Source organism: Zingiber officinale, chromosome 2B (genome assembly GCF_018446385.1).
Source record: "Zingiber officinale cultivar Zhangliang chromosome 2B, Zo_v1.1, whole genome shotgun sequence".
NCBI lineage: Eukaryota > Viridiplantae > Streptophyta > Magnoliopsida > Zingiberales > Zingiberaceae > Zingiber > Zingiber officinale.
In genome coordinates this window covers 75,931,286-75,952,397 of record NC_055989.1, presented here as the reverse complement: position 1 = coordinate 75,952,397, position 21,112 = coordinate 75,931,286, and the positions used below count along the sequence as shown (strand labels likewise).

The 21,112-nt window shown below is 39.8% G+C and overlaps 1 pseudogene; it reads left to right on the top strand.

Annotated features, from left to right (window-relative positions):
• Window positions 1-1,186: 1,186 nt before the first annotated feature.
• LOC122048360 lies at window positions 1,187-14,215 on the top strand (annotated as a pseudogene).
• The last annotated feature ends 6,897 nt before the right edge of the window (window positions 14,216-21,112 follow it).

The window sequence follows — 21,112 nt, the reverse complement described above, 5'->3', positions numbered from 1 at the left end:
ATCCTTCACAAGACAATAGTGAGGGTGAAATTCAAAAAACACATTATTATCAAGAGCAAATTAATGAATTAGTAAATTTTTAGTGATGGAAGGAACATGAAGTGTATTGCGCATGGAAAAGAGTCGACCAGATGAATGAAAAAATGTGTTTCCAAGGTGAGCAATTTGCAAACCTGAACCGTTGCCTACTTGTACAGTATCAGGACCATGATAAGAGGAGGCCTCTGTAAGAATGTCATAATCTGATGTAACGTGGTGAGTTGCTCCAGAATCTGGATGCCATCCTGAGACTGAAGAATTTGTCGTAGGTACATAAGGGTTGCTTGCAAGAGAAAATGCCCCTGGGTGATATGATGAAGTTGAGGTTGATACTTGAGATGTGGATGCAAAACCTCCAGTAAAATTTGGATCATATCTCATATAACATTGATGAGCAAAGTGACCAATCTTGAAACAAATCTGACAACGTCCTCGTCCTCGTCCTCGGCCTTGACCTCGTCCTTGTCCTCGACCTTGTCCTCGACCTTGTCCTCGTCCTTGTCCTTGTCCTCGACCTCCTTGATTTCCTTGGTGGATAGTACCATCAGTCTTGCATGCCGTAAGAGCAATAGAATCTGAAACCCTTTGAGATTGTAATTGTAGAAGTATCTCATGTGAAGAGAGCAAGCCATGAAGGGTATCAAGTGACACTTGATCGATGCGAGCAGTTATGCTAGGAATAAAGCTATCATATTGAGGCCCCAATCCTGCAAGAACATGTATTAATAAATCCGGATCTGAAATAGGATTGCCAATCGCAGCTAAATTATTGACAATGGTTCTGATTGATTGCATATATTCATTGATGGATTTGTCTCCTCGGTGCACCGATTGTAACTGCATGCGAAGTTGAAGAACACGTGCTTGAGACTGTGAAGCAAAGGTTCAAGCAAGAGCTTCCCATATTTGATGAGAGCTAACAAGCCCTACAATCGCAGGAAGTATAGGCTCACTAATTGTTGAAATCAGCCATGTCATAATTAGTTGATCTTTCTTATTCCATATAGTATAGCCTGAATCATCTTCTTGCGGTTTAAGAGAAGTGCCATCAATAATTCCGAGTAAATCATGAACACAAAGTAGCGAAATAAATTGCATCTTCCAAAGCATATAATTATCATTGGTGAGTTTGATGGGTAAATAAGACATGGCATTTAGGGGTAAGGAAGAGAATTGTGTCGCAAAATTTGTTTCTGTGGTGGAAGATGGAGAAGAAAGTTCTGACATTATAAAAGAAATGAGCTGTGTAATGCAAACTTATCTGTGGTGAAGAAGAGAACAAATATGCGTTGTGACCAATGTGAACAGCCAGAGCTTCTTGTTGCAGAAAACCAAGACAAGCAGCAAATAGATAGCCGGAGCTTCTCTTCTGGGATGGTGGATGATGGACACTCCAGAGATTGACAGAAACTCCAGAGATCAACAGCTTGAGGAGGAGCGAAATCACATCACCTCTAGGATGTGGCTGTTGCTGGCTTGCTGGGATCCGCGGCGTTCGACGATATGGTTCTTGGCGTGAACAGCACGCTGGATTGTTGTTGAAGAATAAAGGCGGCAACAACTTTTGTAATGGATTGCTGTTGAAAACCAAAAAACGACGGCAGTAGAAAAACAAAGGTGATGTGGTTGAAAAACAAAGGTGTAATGGATTGCTTTTGTGGAGAGAGAAAACAAAGGTTAAGATAAAAAAAAAAGTTGGTTTTAGATCTCTGTTTAAGAGGAGAGAAAGAGATATGACTCTGATACCATGTTAAAAGAAGAAGAGAGAGAGAGCGAGAACAAGAAATAACATGAGAGCAATAAAATCTATTGTTAATTGATATTTGCCCTAAGGACAATACAATATATAGGGTTTAAACAAGTACTCGGTCAATTAACCAATTAACAAATAATAGAATAAATCTAAAATTATTCTGAGAATTATTCTAATAATTATAACAGAATTATTAGAATAATCCTAATACTTAATTTGAGTTGATTTGGTAATTTGACCCGGTTAATCTAGATAATTTCTCTTTTATCTCTATTAGATGCTAGAGGAAGAAGCCGCGTTGCTGGCCGGAGTCGAACACGATGTCCGATACATAGTTGCCGAGCACAAAAGCATCACCTCTTTCTTGACGACCATATCAACCAGGCGCAATCTGGATGCTGAACTGAAGAACTGGGTTCAGGAACTGAGTGAGGTGGCCTACGATGCCGAAGACTCGATCGATGAGTTCGATCGACACAAGGTTTTTTCAAGCACTTCCTTCGCAGATTAAAATTATTGAAAGATCGCCATAACATCGCTTCAGAGGTCAAGAAATTGAAGGTTCAAGTAGAAGATATTAAAAAAAGACACGATCGCTATTTCCACCTAAATGAAGCTACAAGCTCTGGCACCGTCACTGGCTTGGCATAACTAACAGATACTCCGATCCACGGATCATCGGCCATTTTGTAGAGAAAACTCAATTCGTGGGCATCAACCATAGGAGAGATTGTAAGAGGAAGAATAGGGAGAGAGGAATATCAGGACGTGTGATAGTGACATATTGTAAGGCCCCAACAATACTTCGATAAATTTGTGGATCAGATAGAGCAGGAGAGGATGAAGTTGGAGAATTGTTTATAGCAATTGGCGTAGAGACCAGACGTGCTCCATCCATTTTGGATTTTTGAAGAAGTCCAGTAATGTAGTTGCTCTGAGAGAGAAGATAGCTATCCTCATGTGGAATAAGCTCAATACCAAGAAAAAAATGAGCAATACCCAAATCTCTAGTAGGGAATTCTTGATTGAGAAGACTTAATAAAGTTGTGATACCCTTGTGATCATTGCCGGTTATCAGAATGTCATCCACATAAATAAGAAAAAATATCATATTTTCATCATTATATTTGTGAAATAGAGACGAGTCAGTCTTTGATCCAGAAAATCCTTGAGCTTGTAACCAATTAGATAGTCGATGAAACTATGCACGAGGAGCTTGTCGAAGACCATATAAGGATTTCTTGAGTTGGCAAACATGAGATGGAAATTGTGGATGAATGAAACCAGGTGGTTGCTCCATAAATATAGTTTCCTCAAGATGACCATGGAGAAATGCATTTGAAATATCCAATTGTCGTACAAGCCAATTAGAACTAACAGCTATTGATAATAATAGTCTGGCAGATGTAATTTTGATGACTAGGCTGAAAGTGTTATTAAAGTCAATACCTGGCTGTTGACTAAATCCTTTAGCTACAAGTCGAGCTTTGTATCTTTCAAGAGAACCATCAGCTCGATGCTTAAGACGGAATACCCATTTAGAGCCCACAACATTCATTGAGGGAGTGCGCGGAACTAGAGTCCATGTTCCATTGCGAAGAAGTGCATCAAATTCTGTAGTCATTGCACTACGCCAGTTTGGATCCTTGTTTGCTTGTGTAAAACAGGTTGGTTCGATAGATTTGGAAGAAACCACTAGAGCTCGTGGAAGGGGATATTGAGTTGCATTTGGTGGGCAACGCTCATAAATATCACTAATGGGAAGCATGCGACGAGGAGCATTATCATCTGAATCACTTGTTGATGACGACGAGGAAGTAGGCTGACATGGTGATGTAGATGACGGACTTGCATTATCCGAGTAACCAGAGAGCATATTATCTTCGATCGGCGAGACTTCTAAGATTGGAGCAGCAACCGGAGGTGATTCTAATGGTATAGGAGAGTTATTAGAGAGCTCCGGAGCAGGACCTAGAATTCCATCACTTCTGATAATATTAGGTGGCATTAAGAAGGCGCCACTTGTATCTGGAGGAGAGATTGAAGAAGCTACCGAAAAAGGGAATAAAGACTCATCAAAAGTAACATGTCATGAAATATAAATTCGTCCTATTGGTATATGCAAGCAACGATAACCATGGTGCAAATTGCTATAACCAAGAAAAACACATTGTAGTGAACGAGAGTCAAGTTTGTGTTTAGAATAGGGGCGTAACCATGGATAACATGCGCAACCAAAAATTCGAAGGAAAGTGTAATCAGGGGTTTGATTATAAAGTGTTTCAAAAGGATATTTATGATTGAGCAATGGTGTAGGAAGTCGATTTATGAGATATACTACAGTGCTAACAACTTCATCCCAAAATTTGCGCGGAACTGATGCATGATGAAGAAGAGCTAAGGTAGTTTCAATTATATGTCTATGTTTTCTCTCAGCAGAGCCATTTTGTTTTGGAGTGTGAGGACAAGAAACTCGATGAACAATTCCACAAGAGACAAAATGACGATGGAGAGCTTGATATTCGCCTCCCCAATTAGAATGAAAAGAGAGTATTTTACGATTAAAAGATCGTTCAACTTGAATTTGAAAATTACAAAATATATCAAATAAATCAGATTTCCTTCTCATAGGATAAAGCCAAGTATATTTACTAAAATGATCAATGAATGTAACATAATATTGGAAACCTTGATTAGACAAAATAGGTGCAGGACCCCAAACATCAGAATGGATTATTTCAAGTAGAAAATTAGAAACATGATCAGATAAAGAGAAAGGTAGCTTATGACTTTTAGATTCCATGCAGGCCCTACATGAATAAGATGGAGAGGAGGTAATAGAAGTAGGTAAACCATACCTATTGATGATTGAATGAACAATACGAAGGGAAGGATGACCAAGTCGAGCATGCCAAACTGGTTTATTTGTGCGTTCACCAACAAAAGCTTTGATTGAAGAACTCTGAAGACAATAGAGGCCATTTTTGATTCTCCCATAAAACACAATAGTATTTGTTCCTCTATCCTTTATAAGATAATGATTATGATGAAATTCAAAAATGACATTATTATCAAGACAAAACTGGCGTGTAGAAAGTAAATTTTTAGTGATAGATGGAACATGAAAGACATTGCGCATGTGAAAAGTTCGATTAGATAAATGAACATATGTGTTTCCAAGATTAGCAATTTGCAAACCTGAACCATCGCCTACTTGCACCGTATCTGAGCCATGATATGACATTACTTCTGTAAGGATATTACAATCTGATGTGACATGATGAGTTGCTCCAGTGTCAATATACCAATCAGTAGATGAGAACTCTGGGTTTTTACCACAAGTAGGCACAGACGAAAGAACTTTAGGATATACTTGTGAAATAGATGGTTGTCTTGAGGCTGTAGGACCACCAATGAAATTTGAATCAAATGGAGTAGGACATTGAATACCAAAATGTCTAATTCCAAGACAAATTTGACATTTTATCCTAGACCAATCAAGTCTTTTAGGGCATATATTTCTAGTATGACCAACGATGTGATAAATTTGACATCGGTCTGGACTTTGCTTTTGTCCTCTTTGATGTCGTCGAGTATTTGACATCTAAAGTAAAAAATAACTTGTCCGGTGGTAGTGGGGAAAAAAAAATAGAGATTAAGGAAGAGGAAAGAGAAGCAAAGGGGTTGGCAGCGGAAGAAAATAAGTATTTTTCGTTTGTTATGAAAAATAGAGAAGAATAAGAAAATTAAAACACGTAGGAGAAAATAAGAGGCTTGAGGGAAAAATTTAAAATTCGCCGTTTATACGATCTCCGCCTCAAGAAATTGAGGGAAGATAAAAAGAGAGAGAGAGAGATGGCTCTGATACCATGTAAGAGGAAGAATAGGGAGAGAGGAAGGAATAAGATGAGAATAATAAAATCTATTGTTCAATGATATTTGTCTTAAGGGCAATACAATATATAATGTTCAAAAGTACTTGGTCAAATAACTAATTAATAAATAACAGAATTATTCTAAAAATAATTCTGAGAATAATTATAACAGAATTATTAGAATAATCTAAATACTAATATGATTTGATTTGGTAATTTGATCCGGTTAATTTGGATAATTCTATTATATCTCTTTTAGAGATAAGATCACTGGGTGGGTGATGGACGGGAACTGTTCCGAGCTTACAGCGATTTTGTTGGATATTGGGGCCTTAAATGGACCAAAATGATTTAGAGGAAGGAAGCCATCAATTGTTGAAAGTCGTAATTGACTTCAAAATTGAAATCTACGATTCGCGTAGATAGATTTAGACTATTAATTTGCTCAAAACCGATTAAGGGTGAATGAGAAATTAATGTTTAAAGTCAGCCCAAAATAATATTTATTATTCATTAATAAAGTGCATGGGAGAATAGTCCCACATCGGAAATTCTCGATGTGTATTCTCTACTTATTAATGAAGATGTGTTAATGGAGTTAACACAAAAATAAAAGGACAGGTTACCCCTTAGCCCAGGGCGAGCAGGTGCTCGCACCTGTGAGCCCGCCACCCGCCACGTACCTGACGTGGCAGTACCTATGCGGCATCCTCGTGGGCAAAGGGAGATGACTGGACAGTTGACTTAGGGAATGGATGGCTACCGTTGATCAACGTTGATCAAATAGGTATGATGGATCGCTTGTGATGCGATCTAGAGCGTTGGATCGCAAAGAGTAACGATCTAACGGCTTGGGATGAGACTTGATCTGAAGCATCGAATCAATGGATCCAGATCCGATGGCCGATGACAATAGGTGGGATCTGAGGGTCACAACTCCTCAGATCTGATGGATGAGATTGAAGTGGGCTTGGTGAAGGGTTACAACCCTTCAGAATGGATGATCTAGATCGATCCAGCCCAAGGAACACATCCACTCACCCAAAGGACAATCAACCTCTTCTTTCAGTATAAATAGAACCCTCCAGATGATGGAAAATACACTCAATCAATCAATCCTCTCTTCTCTTCCTCAAGCATTCATCTCATCTTGTGCATTCAAGAGTCCAAGAAGTCTACTAAAAGGTTCGCTGGTCTCGGAAGTCGGAGTGCTACGATTCCGAGACGTTCGTCGTCGTTGTATCTTGGGAACGATTTGCAACAATCCGTTAAGCACCGTAGCGGAGCAATATCGTTTACGGAGATAGTGTCGAACACTAGCCTCGACGATCAGTTTGCATACTCCGGCAGCAATCTCCCGGAAGTCCTGACAATCGACTAAAATCGACTATGTCGAATACCAACGAACAATCCAATTTGAGCACGGAGAAAAGCCGGAGAAATTCACCGGAACCGACTTCAAAAGATGGCAGCAGAAGATACTGTTTTATCTAACAACGCTAAACCTTGTACGGTTTTTGCACGAAGACACGCCAGCCGCTACGGAAGGTAGTAAGGCTGCTAGCGATGCGTGGTCTCACGGAGATTTTCTGTGCCGCAATTATATACTCAACGCCTTGGACAACACATTATATAACGTATATTGTTCTCTGGAGACGACAAAATCTTTGTGGGAATCCCTTGAGAAGAAATACAAGACCGAAAATGCTGGATTGAAGAAATTCATCGTCGGTCGTTTTTTGGATTTCAAGATGGTGGACTCAAAAAGCGTCTCATCTCAAGTCCAAGATATGCAATTAATACTACATGATTTGGACGCCGAAGGCATGAAGTTGAACGAGACATTCGCAGTTGCTGCGGTAATTGAGAAGCTCCCTCCGTCATGGAAGGATTTCAAGAATTACCTAAAGCACAAGCAAAAGGAGATAAGGCTGCAAGACCTGATCCTGAGGCTACGAATAGAGGAGGATAATCGAAAGTTATCCGACTCCAGAGGAACCAAGCGGACTGTAGACGAAATGTCCAACCTGGTCGAGCCGAACACCAAAAAGCCGAAGCAGTTCAAAAAGAAGGCTCAAGCAAAGAAGTTCAAAGGCTCCTGCTACAACTGTGGAAAGGCAGGACACCTATCCAAGGACTGCAGACACCCAAAGAAGCCAACCAAGGGGCCAAAGGATGTTGCGAATCATGTCGCAACCTCTCTTGAGGACTTAGATCTCACTGCGGTTGTATTTGAAGCCAACTTGGTGGATACCAACCCGAAGCAGTGGTTCATTGATACTGGAGCAACTCGTCATATCTGTTCCGATAAAGCGATGTTCTCCAAGTATACTCCAATAAATGGCAGGAAGCTCTATATGGGTAATTCCACGACGTCGCCAATTGTTGGACTCGGAAAGGTTGTTCTGAAGATGACGTCCGGAAAGGAGCTAACACTAATTGATGTACTCCATGTTCCCGACATCAGTAAGAACCTAGTTTCTGGAGCGGCATTGGTCAAGGCTGGATTTAGACTAGTGTTCCAGTCAGACAACTTTGTACTTACGAAGAATGGTGTCTTCGTAGGAAAGAGGTACCTAGAAAAGGGTCTATTCAAAATGGTTGTAATGCCTGTACTCCAAAATTTTGATGGTAATAAAATAAATGCTTCCAGCTATGTTGTTGAGTGTTTTAATTTATGGCATGATCGACTCGGACATGTGAATAATAATACTCTCAAACATCTCGTCAAATTAAATTTATTACCAAACGTCAATGTTGACGGAACACACAAATGTGAAGTGTGCGTGGAAGCGAAAATGACGAAACTACCTTTCCATTCGGTGGAAAGGACAACAACTCCTCTAGAGTTAATATATAGTGATCTATGTGACTTGAAATTTGTGCAAACTAGAGGAGGTAAAAAATATTTTATTACTTTTATCGATGACTGCACAAAGTTCTGTTATGTCTTTCTTTTAAGAAGTAAAGACGAAGCCCTAGAGGCGTTCAGAACCTATAAAACAGAAGTTGAAAACCAACTTGACAAACGAATTAAAATAATTCGAAGCGATAGAGGTGGAGAATATGGTGCACCGTTTGATGAATTTTGTACAGAATCTGGCATTATCCATCAAACAACGGCGCCTTACTCACCTCAATCAAACGGTGTTGCTGAACATAAAAATCGGACACTAAAAGAAATGATGAATGCCTTGTTGATAAATTCAGGCTTACCTCAAAACTTGTGGGGGGAAGCAATATTATCGGCAAATCACATTCTCAACAGAATCCCTCATAAGAAAAATGATAAAACTCCATATGAACTATGGAAAGGCCGCGAGGCATCGTACAAATACCTGAAAGTGTGGGGGTGCTTGGCAAAGGTCGAAGTACCTAAACCAAAGCAAGTAAAGATCGGACCTAAAACGTTCGATGCGAATTTGTCGGATATGCCCATAATAGTAGTGCATATCGTTTCCTAGTTCACAAATCAGACATTCCTGATATACATGTGGGAACAACCATAGAATCTCAGAATGCGATATTCTTTGAAAACGTATTCCCAAATAAAAAGGGAAACGTTGAAAGTGATAACAACGGAAGTTCAAACAAAAATGACGTTACCGAACTTAGCTGTTATAAAAGGACTATTGACGATCAAAGTGAAGAGCCACGTCGTAGCAAACGGGCTAGAGTTGAGAAATCGTTCGGGCCAGATTTCATGACTTTCATGTCAGAAATGGAACCAAGAACATTAAGTGAAGCTCTCTCTAGACCCGATGCTCCAATGTGGAAAGAAGCTGTCAATAGTAAAATTGAGTCTATCATGAATAATCATACTTGAGAATTAGTAGACCTTCCTTCTGGTAATAAACCATTAGGTTGTAAGTGGATACTAAAACGTAAGTATAAAGCTGATGGATCAATTGACAAGTATAAGGCCAGACTTGTAGCCAAGGGGTACAAGCAAGAGGAAGGCCTTAATTACTTCGATACATACTCACCGGTGACAAGGATTACGTCCATACGAGTGCTAATAGCCATTGCAGCACTGTATGACCTTGAAATACATCAAATGAATGTTAAGACTGCGTTCTTAAATGGTGAGTTGGAAGAAGAAATTTATATGGAGCAACCCGAAGGGTTCATGGCTCCTGGAAATGAGAAAAAGGTATGTCGACTTGTTAAGTCGTTGTACGGACTTAAGCAAGCGCCTAAACAATGGCACGAAAAATTTGACAAAGTAATGTTGTCAAACGAATTCAAAATAAATGAATGTGAAAAATGAATTTATGTCAAAAACACACCTGAAGGCTATGTAATTGTCTGTCTATACGTAGACGACATGCTAATAATGGGCAGTAATCATGATGTAATCATGACTACAAAGAAAATGTTGACCAGAAATTTTGATGGGTCAAGCAGATGTTATATTGGGAATTAAAATTCTCAGGACATCAGAAGGGATAGTTTTAACACAATCCCATTATGTAGAATCTGTATTGAAAAAATTCAATGCGTACGATCTCTCTACAGTGAAAACACCTATGGATCTAAGTCAACACTTAGCGAAAAACCATGGTGAGACCATATCGCAGTTGGAATATTCTCGGATAATAGGCAGTTTGATGTATCTCACAAACTGCACACGTCCGAATATTGCCTGTACGGTCAACAAACTGAGTCGTTTTACGAGTAATCCAAACGACACCCATTGGAAAGCATTGATGCAAGTTCTCAGATATTTGAAATATACTATGAACTATGGATTACATTATGGAAAATATCCCGCTGTGTTGGAAGGATATTGTGATGCTAATTGGATATCAGATACAAAAGACTCCAAATCCACTAGTGGATATGTATTCACGATCGGTGGGGGAGCAGTATCTTGGAAATCCACTAAGCAGACTTGCATTGCTCGGTCAACTATGGAATCCGAGTTTATAGCACTGGACAAAGCAGCTGAGGAAGATGAATGGCTGCGGAATTTCTTGGAAGATATTCCTAGCTGGGTGAAACCTGTGCCTGCCGTACTAATCCACTGTGATAGTCAATTGGCGATTGGAAGGGCACAGAGTAATATGTATAATGGGAAGTCACGACATATACGTCGTAGACATAATACCATTAGGCAGTTGATCTCGAATGGAGTGATTGCAATCGACTATGTTAAGTCCAAAGATAATTTGGCAGATCCTCTAACGAAGGGGTTGAGTCGAGATCAAGTATACTGCTCATCAAGAGGAATGAGATTAAAAAATCTACAACTAAAAATGACTGTAGCGGTAACCCAACCTTGTTGACTGGAGATCCCAAGATCTTGGTTCAATGGGACAACGAAGTTACAGAAGTTGTGGTCCAGCACATTAAATAGTTTATCTCTATCCCAATCCTAGGATGAATTTGTGCTGTCCTACCTCATGTAGTGAGGTTAAGCTTATGCTTTTAGTGACTTCTATACCTGATAAGGTGGAGTGTGGTAGGATACTCTTGATAGAAGTGTCACCTATGTGAGTGTGAAGACAGGCCGCTTCAATGAAACACTCATGAATCCAAGATGGTATCCATGGCAGAAACGGAACCAACCAAGAGAACCTAAAGTAGGTGAGATAGATCTCTGTGTGGGTGTTATTGTCTAAGTATACACCAACAGCTGAGCAGTTCAAGACATCACGTTCACTGCGCAGCCTAGTATACTCGATAGCATTTCACTACGGAAGGTTCAAAGCCACAAGCTACCTCTCCCGATGCAGTGACTGATCGATTGGACTCTTGTAAAATGTCAGCATGCATACACGCATTGCATTAATTTCCATTCATGTGGGGGATTGTTGGATATTGGGGCCTTAAATGGACCAAAACGATTTAGAGGAAGGAAGCCATCAATTGTTGAAAGTCGTAATTGACTTCAAAATTGAAATCTACGATTCGCGTAGATAGATTTAGACTATTAATTTGCTCAAAACCGATTAAGGGTGAATGAGAAATTAATGTTTAAAGTCAACCCAAAATAACATTTATTATTCATTAATAAAGTGCATGGGAGAATAGTCCCACATCAGAAATTCTCGATGTGTATTCTCTACTTATTAATGAAGATGTGTTAATGGAGTTAACACAAAAATAAAAGGACAGGTTACCCCTTAGCCCAGGGCGAGCAGGTGCTCGCACCTATGAGCCCGCCACCCGCCACGTGCGCAATGGGCGCTTTGTAGGACGACGTCTGACGTGGCACTCGGATGACGTCTAACGTGGCAGTACCTATGCGGCATCCTCGTGGGCAAAGGGAGATGGCTGGACAGTTGACTTAGGGAATGGATGGCTACCGTTGATCAACGTTGATCAAATAGGTATGATGGATCACTTGTGATGCGATCTAGAGCGTTGGATCGCAAAGAGTAACGATCTGACGACTTGGGATGAGACTTGATCTGAAGCATCGAATCAATGGATTCAGATCCGATGGCCGATGACAATAGGCGGGATCTGAGGGTCACAACTCCTCAGATCTGATGGATGAGATTGAAGTGGGCTTGGTGAAGGGTTACAACCCTTCAGAATGGATGATCTAGATCGATCCAGCCCAAGGAACACATCCACTCACCCAAAGGACAATCAACCTCTTCTTTCAGTATAAATAGAACCCTCCAGATGATGGAAAATACACTTAATCAATCAATCCTCTCTTCTCTTCCTCAAGCATTCATCTCATCTTGTGCATTCAAGAGTCCAAGAAGTCTACTAAAAGGTTCGCTGGTCTCGGAAGTCGGGGTGTTACGATTCCGAGACGTTCGTCGTCGTTGTATCTTGGGAACGATTTGCAACAATCCGTTAAGCACCGTAGCGGAGCAATATCGTTTACGGAGATAGTGTCGAACACTAGCCTCGACGATCAGTTTGCATACTCCAGAAGCTACCCGGGGATCAACAGATTTCTCTCGTCGGCTTCGGTGGTTTAGGAAAGCCAACTTTGGCTAAGACTGTCTATGATGATCCTATTATTGTCGGAGACCACTTCCAATCTCGAGCTTCTCAAAAAGATTATTCGACAAATTTCCGTCGACAAGAAACAAATCCGAGATGTTTCTAGGTGCCGAGATGCCCGTTTGAACACTGAGCAACTTCTGAACATGATGGACGAGTTGCAACTGGTGCAGACTATCAGAGACCATCTCCATGGAAAGAGGTATTTGCTTGTTCTTGATGACGTTTGGAGCATTGAAGCATGGGAAAGCTTGAGCATTGCATTGCCACAAGGTAAAGAAGGAAGTAGGGTCATAGTCACCACCCGCATTGAGGATGTGGCAAATACAAGCTGTTCTCGATATCGTCAATTTATATTTAAAATCTCTCCTTCATCACCTGAGCTATCTTAGGAGTTATTCTGTAGAAAAGTATTTGATGCACCAGACTATAATTGTCCTCAGAGTTAGAAAATATTGGCAAAGAAATCTTGCAAAAGTGCGATTGACTGCCACTTGCGATTTTGACAATCGCAGGTCTTCTTCTGGCTTCCAAGACTGATAATAGATTGAAGGAATGGACAGGCTTGTGCGACCACTTTCGTTTGGAGATACAAACTAATAATAAGCTACAATGACTTGCCTTATGATCTCAAGCCTTGCTTCTTGTTCTTAGGCATCTTCCCTGAGGATTATGAGATTGGTCGGAAGCGTCTGATGAGACGGTGGATTGCTGAAGGGATTGTGAGTGACGTAGGCGGCTTCCCCGCTGAGAAAGTCGCCGAGCGCTGCTTCAACGAGTTGGTGGGTCGCAGCTTGGTGCAGCCATCAAAATTCAATTATAATGGGACAGTGAAATCCTGCCGTGTCCATGACATGATGCTCCAAGTCATAATCTCGATATCAAAGAAGTTGAACTTTGCGGTGCTACTGAATGAGCACCCCACGAATCTGCCGCAATATCAGAAGATAAGACGCTTATCATGGCATGGAGGAAGCAGTGGACTAGGGCCTAACACTGATCTGTGCCACCTCCGATCCTTCACTTCATTTGGTGAGGATGTACCACCACCCAAGGATTATAGAAAGCAGAGGCTGTTGAGGGCAATTGACCTGGAAGGATGTCGGAACTTGCGTCATCTCCACCCCAAGAGCTTTTCCAAGTTATTTCTTTTGAAGTACTTGTTTCTAAGAAATACTAGAGGATTACATAGATTGCCAGATTCAATAGGAGATTTACAGAATCTAGAGTTTTTGGATATAAGAGGAACTGATATTGAAGAACTATCCAATACCATTGTAAAACTCCAAAAACTGGTCTATCTGCTTGGTGGCCCCATCGTAGGATTAAGTTCCCGAAAGGAATAAGAAAGTTGAAAAGACTTACCACGTTTGAGACGGCACGTGCTCATAATATGCATTTGCTACAGGAGATTGGTGAGCTTGTCCACCTCCAGAAGCTCGGCATCAGTTTTTATGGTTCTGATCTATCACTCAGAATGCTGGAGAAGATCAGCGCCCTGCTCTCGAAGCTCAATGGCAGCCTTCGATCTCTAAAGACTGCATTGGGCAGACATCAGTCTGAAAAAAGCACTAGATGAGGTAGCTTCGCCGCCATTGCTGCTCTGCAAGCTCCTGATAAATGGCCAACTTGGCGAATTGACTCCATGGTTTGCATCTCTGAAGCATGTTGTCAAGATATCTCTGTTCAGGACACAACTGCAGCTCGAGGATCTACAAGTCTTGAGAAACCTCCCCTGCTTTGGTCAACCTGAAACTAGGATTTAACTCATTCGTCAATCATAATGAGAATTTGATCTTCGATCGGGGAGGGTTCGCACAACTTAAGTTCCTGGAAATTATAGAGCCAAATGTGAGTTTCAAAGTAGGTGCAGTCCGGAGCCTCGAAATTCTTAGAATAATTTTTCCCAGTGAATTAGTCAATGGCATAGAACATTTGTGATCCCGTCCGGAAGCTGAGTCGGATGAAGGCGGTTGCGGTGTCGTCGATGTTGACGAAAAGTCGCTGAGCCTCTAGGATGATCTGGCAATCCCTCAAAAAAGCTCCCACGGGCGGCTGACGAGGGAGATGACGAAGTTACTGACCCTGCGCACACTCAGACGAACCCACGAGTCGTTAGAGACCAAAAACTAGAGAAAAAGTCCCCGGGTCAGGTCCTCCGATGCTCAAGTCAGGTACCTTTTCCCTAGAAGCACAGAAAAAGGACGAAAAGTAAAGATGAGTAAGAAATGACGAGTGAGCGTACCTGTGTAGAGACGAAACTTGCCTTTTTATACTGCTGTGCGTGTTTCTAGAATCTGACGGATGTCAGGGAATGTCGGGTGTCAAGCTTTGTCTGGCGGTGGTTGACACGCGACCTCCTCCTATAGGCCGACGGAGGAATCAAGTAGCAAACGAGCCCCAAATCGTTAGAATATTTCCTGACTTGTGATAATTGTTTCCTGCCAGGCAGTTACCACTCCATAGCTCGCTTGTCTTGTAATGCTCCGCTGCTCTGGCGTCCTCGCTGTTGTTTCTGTTGACCTATTATATCTTGACCTGCTATTCCTGTCCATCACCTTGGTGGTCCGGTCCGCGATCTGAGTCCTTCTGACCTGTATACCTTACCTCATCCGACCTTTGTCCGCACCCATCCTGCACTGTCATTCTTGATCTGTGAATCCTGTCCTGTCGTCCCTGACCTGTGAGTCCTTCCCTGTCGTCCTGACCTCACTATGCCTCTTCCTGTTTCCGTACCTCGTTATGCCTTATCCTGTTTCCGACCTATAAATCCTGGTCTCCGAACGTAGGCACGTAGACCCTGAGCTGCTTCTGCGTAGCCCTATACACCCCGACCTGTACATCCTGACCTGCACGCTCTATCCAGTGTTGCACTTGTTAGGATGTATACTAAAAGGCTAGCTTTTGGTATAAACATTTATCTAGAAATAAGAATCACATTGTTCAAATGTCTACATTTACGATAAATATAGTTGCTCAATTAATTTATATTGTAGATAACATGGTGTGTGGTGTCACACACAGAAGATTATGTTATCGGTTCCTTATAAATTATAAACAGTAGCTCACGACCAAGATGGAAAGGAATAAACCATTGGAAGGTCGTAGTGTAATTATGTATTAGTTTATCTTAACTATATAATTACACTAGTACACTTAGAGTGTATTGAGTAGGACCATTTGAGGTCGTTCCTTTTATACTGACTTTATGAAGGAACAAAGACCTCAATTATTATGGAAGTGTTGCTCTTAATCCTAATATAATAACAAGCACATATATTTGATATTTATTTCATTAATTTATCAATGGATGAGATTTAGTTCGATAAATCAATAAGCCCGATAAGTTAGGAAATGATATCACTTATAGTGTATGTTGTTGATTATAGAAGGAAACTGTGTACTAGTTGTTGGAATGTATACTGAAAGCCTAAGCTTTTGTAAACATTTATTTTAAATAAAGAATCACATTTGGTCAAATTGTCTACATTTAGTTGTAGTTGTTCAATTAATTTATATTGTAGATAACATAGTATGTGGTGCCACATACAGAAGAGGATGTTATCAGTACCTTATAAATTATAAACAGTAACACACGACCAAAATGGAAAGGAATAAACCATTGGAAGGTCGTAGTGTAATTAGGTATAAGTTTATCTTGACTATATAATTACACTAGTACACTTAGAGTGTATTGAGTAGGACCATTAGAGGTCGTTTCTTTTATACTGACTTTATAAAGGAACAAAGACCTCAGTTATTATGGAAGTGTGTACTCTTAATCCTAATATAATAACAAGCACATATATTTGATATTTATTTCTTTAATTTATCAATGGGTGAGATTTAGTTCGATAAATCAATAAGCTCGATAAGTTGGGAAATGATATTACTTATAGTGTGTGTTGTTGATTATAGAAGGAAACTGTGTCCTAGTAATATAGGTTGATAATGTCCCCAAGATGAGCTCATAAAGATTGTCATGTTAAACCCTGCAGGTGGACTTAGTCCGACATGACGATAAGGTTGAGTGGTATTATTCTTGGATTAAGATATTAATTAAATGAGTTGTCAGTAACTCACTTAATTAGTGGACATTCGACATCTTAAACACAGGGAGACTAACACACTCATAATAAGAAGGAGCCCAAAAATGTAATTTGGGATTGGTGCGGTAGTTCAATAATAGTTCTCTAGTGGAATGAATTATTATTGATAAAATTAAGTTGTGTGTTCGGGGCGAACACAGGATGCTTAATTTTATCGGGAGACCAAAACCAATTCCTCCTCCCAGTCCCTATCGTAGCCTCTTAATTATAGAGTACTATACCCATCTATACCCACCTTCTATACCCACCTAAAGGGGGCCGGCCAAGGTAGCTTGGGGATCAAGCTAGGGCCGGCCTAAGCATGGTTTATGTGTGGCCGGCCCTAGCTTGAACCTAAGCTAAAGGGGGCCGGCCCTAATGAAATTAAAAATAATTTTAATTTTAATTTTTTCTTATGTGGAAGATATAATTTATTAGAGAGAATTAAAATTAAAATATCTCTTCTACAAAAGATTAAGAAAAGAGATTAGATCTCTTTCCTTATTTGTAGATAGGAAAGATATTTTATTTTTTCTCTTTGAAAATTATTCACATGTTGAAAAATTAAAATTATAGAAATTTCTTTTTATCAACCATGAAGGGATTTTAAATGGAAATTTTATTTTTTTTAAAATTTCTGAAGGCAAATAAGGAATTTTTAATTGTTGATTAAAATTGACTTGTTAGCTCTCCATGAGGTGGCCGGCCACATACAATTAATTAGGAAATTTTATTTAATTTTTCTTAATTAATTGTTGTCAAGGAAAGTTAAGGAAATTTTATTGAAATTAAATTTTCTTATTTACCAAAGCTAAGGAATATAAAAGAGGGGGTTGGGGTGCCTTCATGAGAGACAACTTCTATTATTCTCTCCCTCTTTTCCTTGGTGTTGTGGCCGGCCATCCTCTCTCCCTCTCTTCCTCTTTGTGGTGGCCAAAACCCTTCTTTGTTTGGAGCTCTTGTGGTGGCCCGATACTACTTGGAGAAGAAGAAGAAGAAGGAGAGAAAGCTTGCATCCCTTGGAGCTTGGTTGATGTTTTTCCTTCATTCTTGGTGAAGCTTTTGATTTGGCCGAACCTAGCAAGGAGGAGAAGAAGGTGCTTTGGTGGTTTCTCATCTTGGAAGATCGTTGCCCACACAACGTCCGAGGTTAGAAGAGGAATACGGTAGAAGATCAAGAGGTCTTTCTAAAAGGTATAACTAGTATTTTTCCTTTCCGCATCATACTAGTTATTTTTGGAAATAATACCAAATACAAGAGGCATACGATTCTAGTATTTCAAATTTATTTTGTTGTTTGTTTTTTGTTTTTCCTTGTGATTTGATTGTTCCTTTCGGTTAACCTAAAGTTATTTTAGGAAATTAAATATTAGCTTTCCTTAAAAGGTTTTGTCTAGTCGATGGTGGTTGCTCCCATATCCAAGAAGGCCATGTGCCTCGCCACGTCAGTACTGGGAACCAATTATGGAAATTAATATTTAATGGAATTAATAACTTAGGTGATTTGGATCGAACGTGTTAAGTTCCGCAGGAGATCCAAGTCAAAACCTAAAAGAACAAATAGATTAAACTTTGGATCAAACGTGTTAAGTTCCGCAGGCGATCCAAGTTTAATTTAAAAGAACACATGGTAGCTAGGAAAAGGTTCAGACCTTTGTACAAAATTTTTGTATAGTGGAACCATTAGGTTTTCCGAGTAGCAACCATCAATTGGTATCAGAGCTAGGGTTTTGCCTCTGTGTATTTGGTATTAGTTTAATTATGCATATGTCATACATAATTTAGGCAGGATAATAGTAGGATGTGCTAACTTTGTGGATTCAGGATCCAACTATTATGACTTATAGTTTTTTATGTGTGATTGGACCCTTGGACATGTCAAGGGCATTTTTTTTGTGTGTGCATGATTGTATTATAAAATACAGCAGGAGCTGTATTTAGTTTTTATTAGGATTTTATTTTTGATCTAATTACATATACATTCCTTTTATGGAATATAGGATCGATGGATGTAAATTTTTTATTTTATGTTCGACCTAGTTTACATGTATATTCCTTCGAGGAATATAGGATCGAAAAATGTAAAATTCTATTTATGTCGCGGATCGAATCTTGCAAGGCGTGGAACCTTTTTGAGGACCAGAGGCGCAGCGGAACAAGGAGCAAGATGGATGCGACATCTAGACCCGGTGGCGGTGGCCAAATATGGCAGCAACTTGGGATGACAACACACGGAGGAAAACCATAGATAAAAGTCATAATAGTTGAAAATTAGATTTTCTATTTATTGCTTTTATATTGTGCTGTGTGTGCATGTTAGTATACATGTTTAGTAGGCTAGCATAGTTAAAATTCCTCATTTATAAATAACTAAGTGGGAGAGGGATTTTAAATAAATTCCATGGTCTCCATTACTGGTTTGTAAGTGATGCAAACAAGCTTACGCGTTGGCTCTGAGTGCCTTCCTCCATATCGGATGAGATTGTTTGTGGATCACTAGAACAAACTTCCATTTTGGATGACTATAGGAAGTTAATAAAGAGCGTGTGATCTTCCCCATCGGAAGGGGCACAATCTTATTAATGGACTTAGTGTCAAGTAATGGTATACACTTAGGCACATTTAATAGTATCCTCCCCATCGGAGTCACTGCTATTATTTGTGTGACCAAAGGATACCAACTATTAATTTTATTTTTCAAAAAGTTAGGTTGACAAGATAATAAAATTAATGGGTAAAACCCTCCTTTTACGAATGTTGAATTTGTATACGTCCACACTATCGTGGCATACAAAATTCACGGTGTTTTGAGGTGTTGGTTAATTTAAAATGGTATTATTTGAGGAATCAATATTATTCTAAATTTAGAGTTCTGACCAAAAGTTATTTGTGATTCTTAGGATGACTTTCAACCCACTGTCCATCATACTACAACAGAATAGACTTACAAGTCCTAACTATATAGATTGGAAAAGGAACCTGGACATTGTTCTTACTGCTGAAAGCTATAAGTTTGTACTGACTGAGCCTTGCCCTGATGCACCCACTGGTGAATCTACCCAAGAGGAGATTGAATATCATAAGAAATGGGTAAAGGCAGATGAGATGGCGCGGTGTTATATTTTGGCTTCAATGTCAAATGTATTGCAACATCAGCATCAAGATTTACCAACAGCTTATGATATTATAAACAATCTCAAGGAACTCTTTGGTCATCAGGATCAGGCTTCTAGACAAGAAGCCATGAGAGAGATAATAACAGCCACCATGCAAGAGGGTACTCCTGTGAGGGATCATATCCTAAAGATGATGGCTTATTTGAACGAAATACAGATCCTTGGAGGAGAAATTGATGGGGAAACCCAAATCGATATGATCCTCCAAACACTACCTAGAAGTTTTGAGCAATTCCGCCTGAATTACAATATGAACAAAAGGGTATATTCATTGGCGGAACTATTGACAGAACTTCAGGCAGCAGAAGGTTTGTTTCGTCATAATTCTCATATTCACTATGCTGAAAATGGTTCTACTTCTAAATCGAAAGGAAAGAAGAAGAAGAAACAAGTTGGTCCAGCAAAGAAAGTGAATAAATCTCAGAGTGCAGGATCTAAAGCTGGAATGAAGAAGCCGAAGGGCAAGTGCTTCATCTGCAAGCAGTCGGGGCATTGGAAGGCAGACTGTCCTCGTAGGAATCAAAGCAACAAAGGTATATCTCATGCTCTAGTTGTTGAAACATGTTTAGCGGTGTTATCTACCAGCACCTGGTGTGTAGATACGGGAGCCACTGATCATGTCTGCAATTCCTTGCAGGGGTTCCAGGAAACCCGACGACTATCTAAAGGAGAGATTACCGTCTACATGGGCAATGCTACTAAGGTGGCGGCTGTTGCAGTGGGAGACGTCTACTTATCTTTTAATAGGAATAGAAATTTGGTTTTAAGAAATTATCTTTATGTACCCAGTTTTAGAAAGAATTTAATTTCAGTTTCTAAACTGTTTCTAGATGGATATTCAGTTTCTTTTAGTAACGATGTAGTTATTAAGAGAAATAAAGTGATTATCTGTTCTGGTGCATTAGTTGGTAATTTGTATACTTTAAATCCAATTTCTCCCACAAAGCAAAACATGGAAATTTATAACTCATCTTTTAACTCTAATAAGAGAAAAGAACCTTTGGAAATGAACCAAGCATATCTTTGGCATCTAAGGCTTGGTCATATTAACTTAAGTAGGATTCAGAGGCTTATAGCCAATGGACTTTTGAGTTCATTAGAGTTGGAAAATTTTCCAACTTGTGAATCTTGCTTGGAAGGTAAAATGACCAAAAGGCCTTTCAAGGCCAAGGGGTATAGAGCCAAAGAAGTGTTAGAATTGGTTCATTCTGA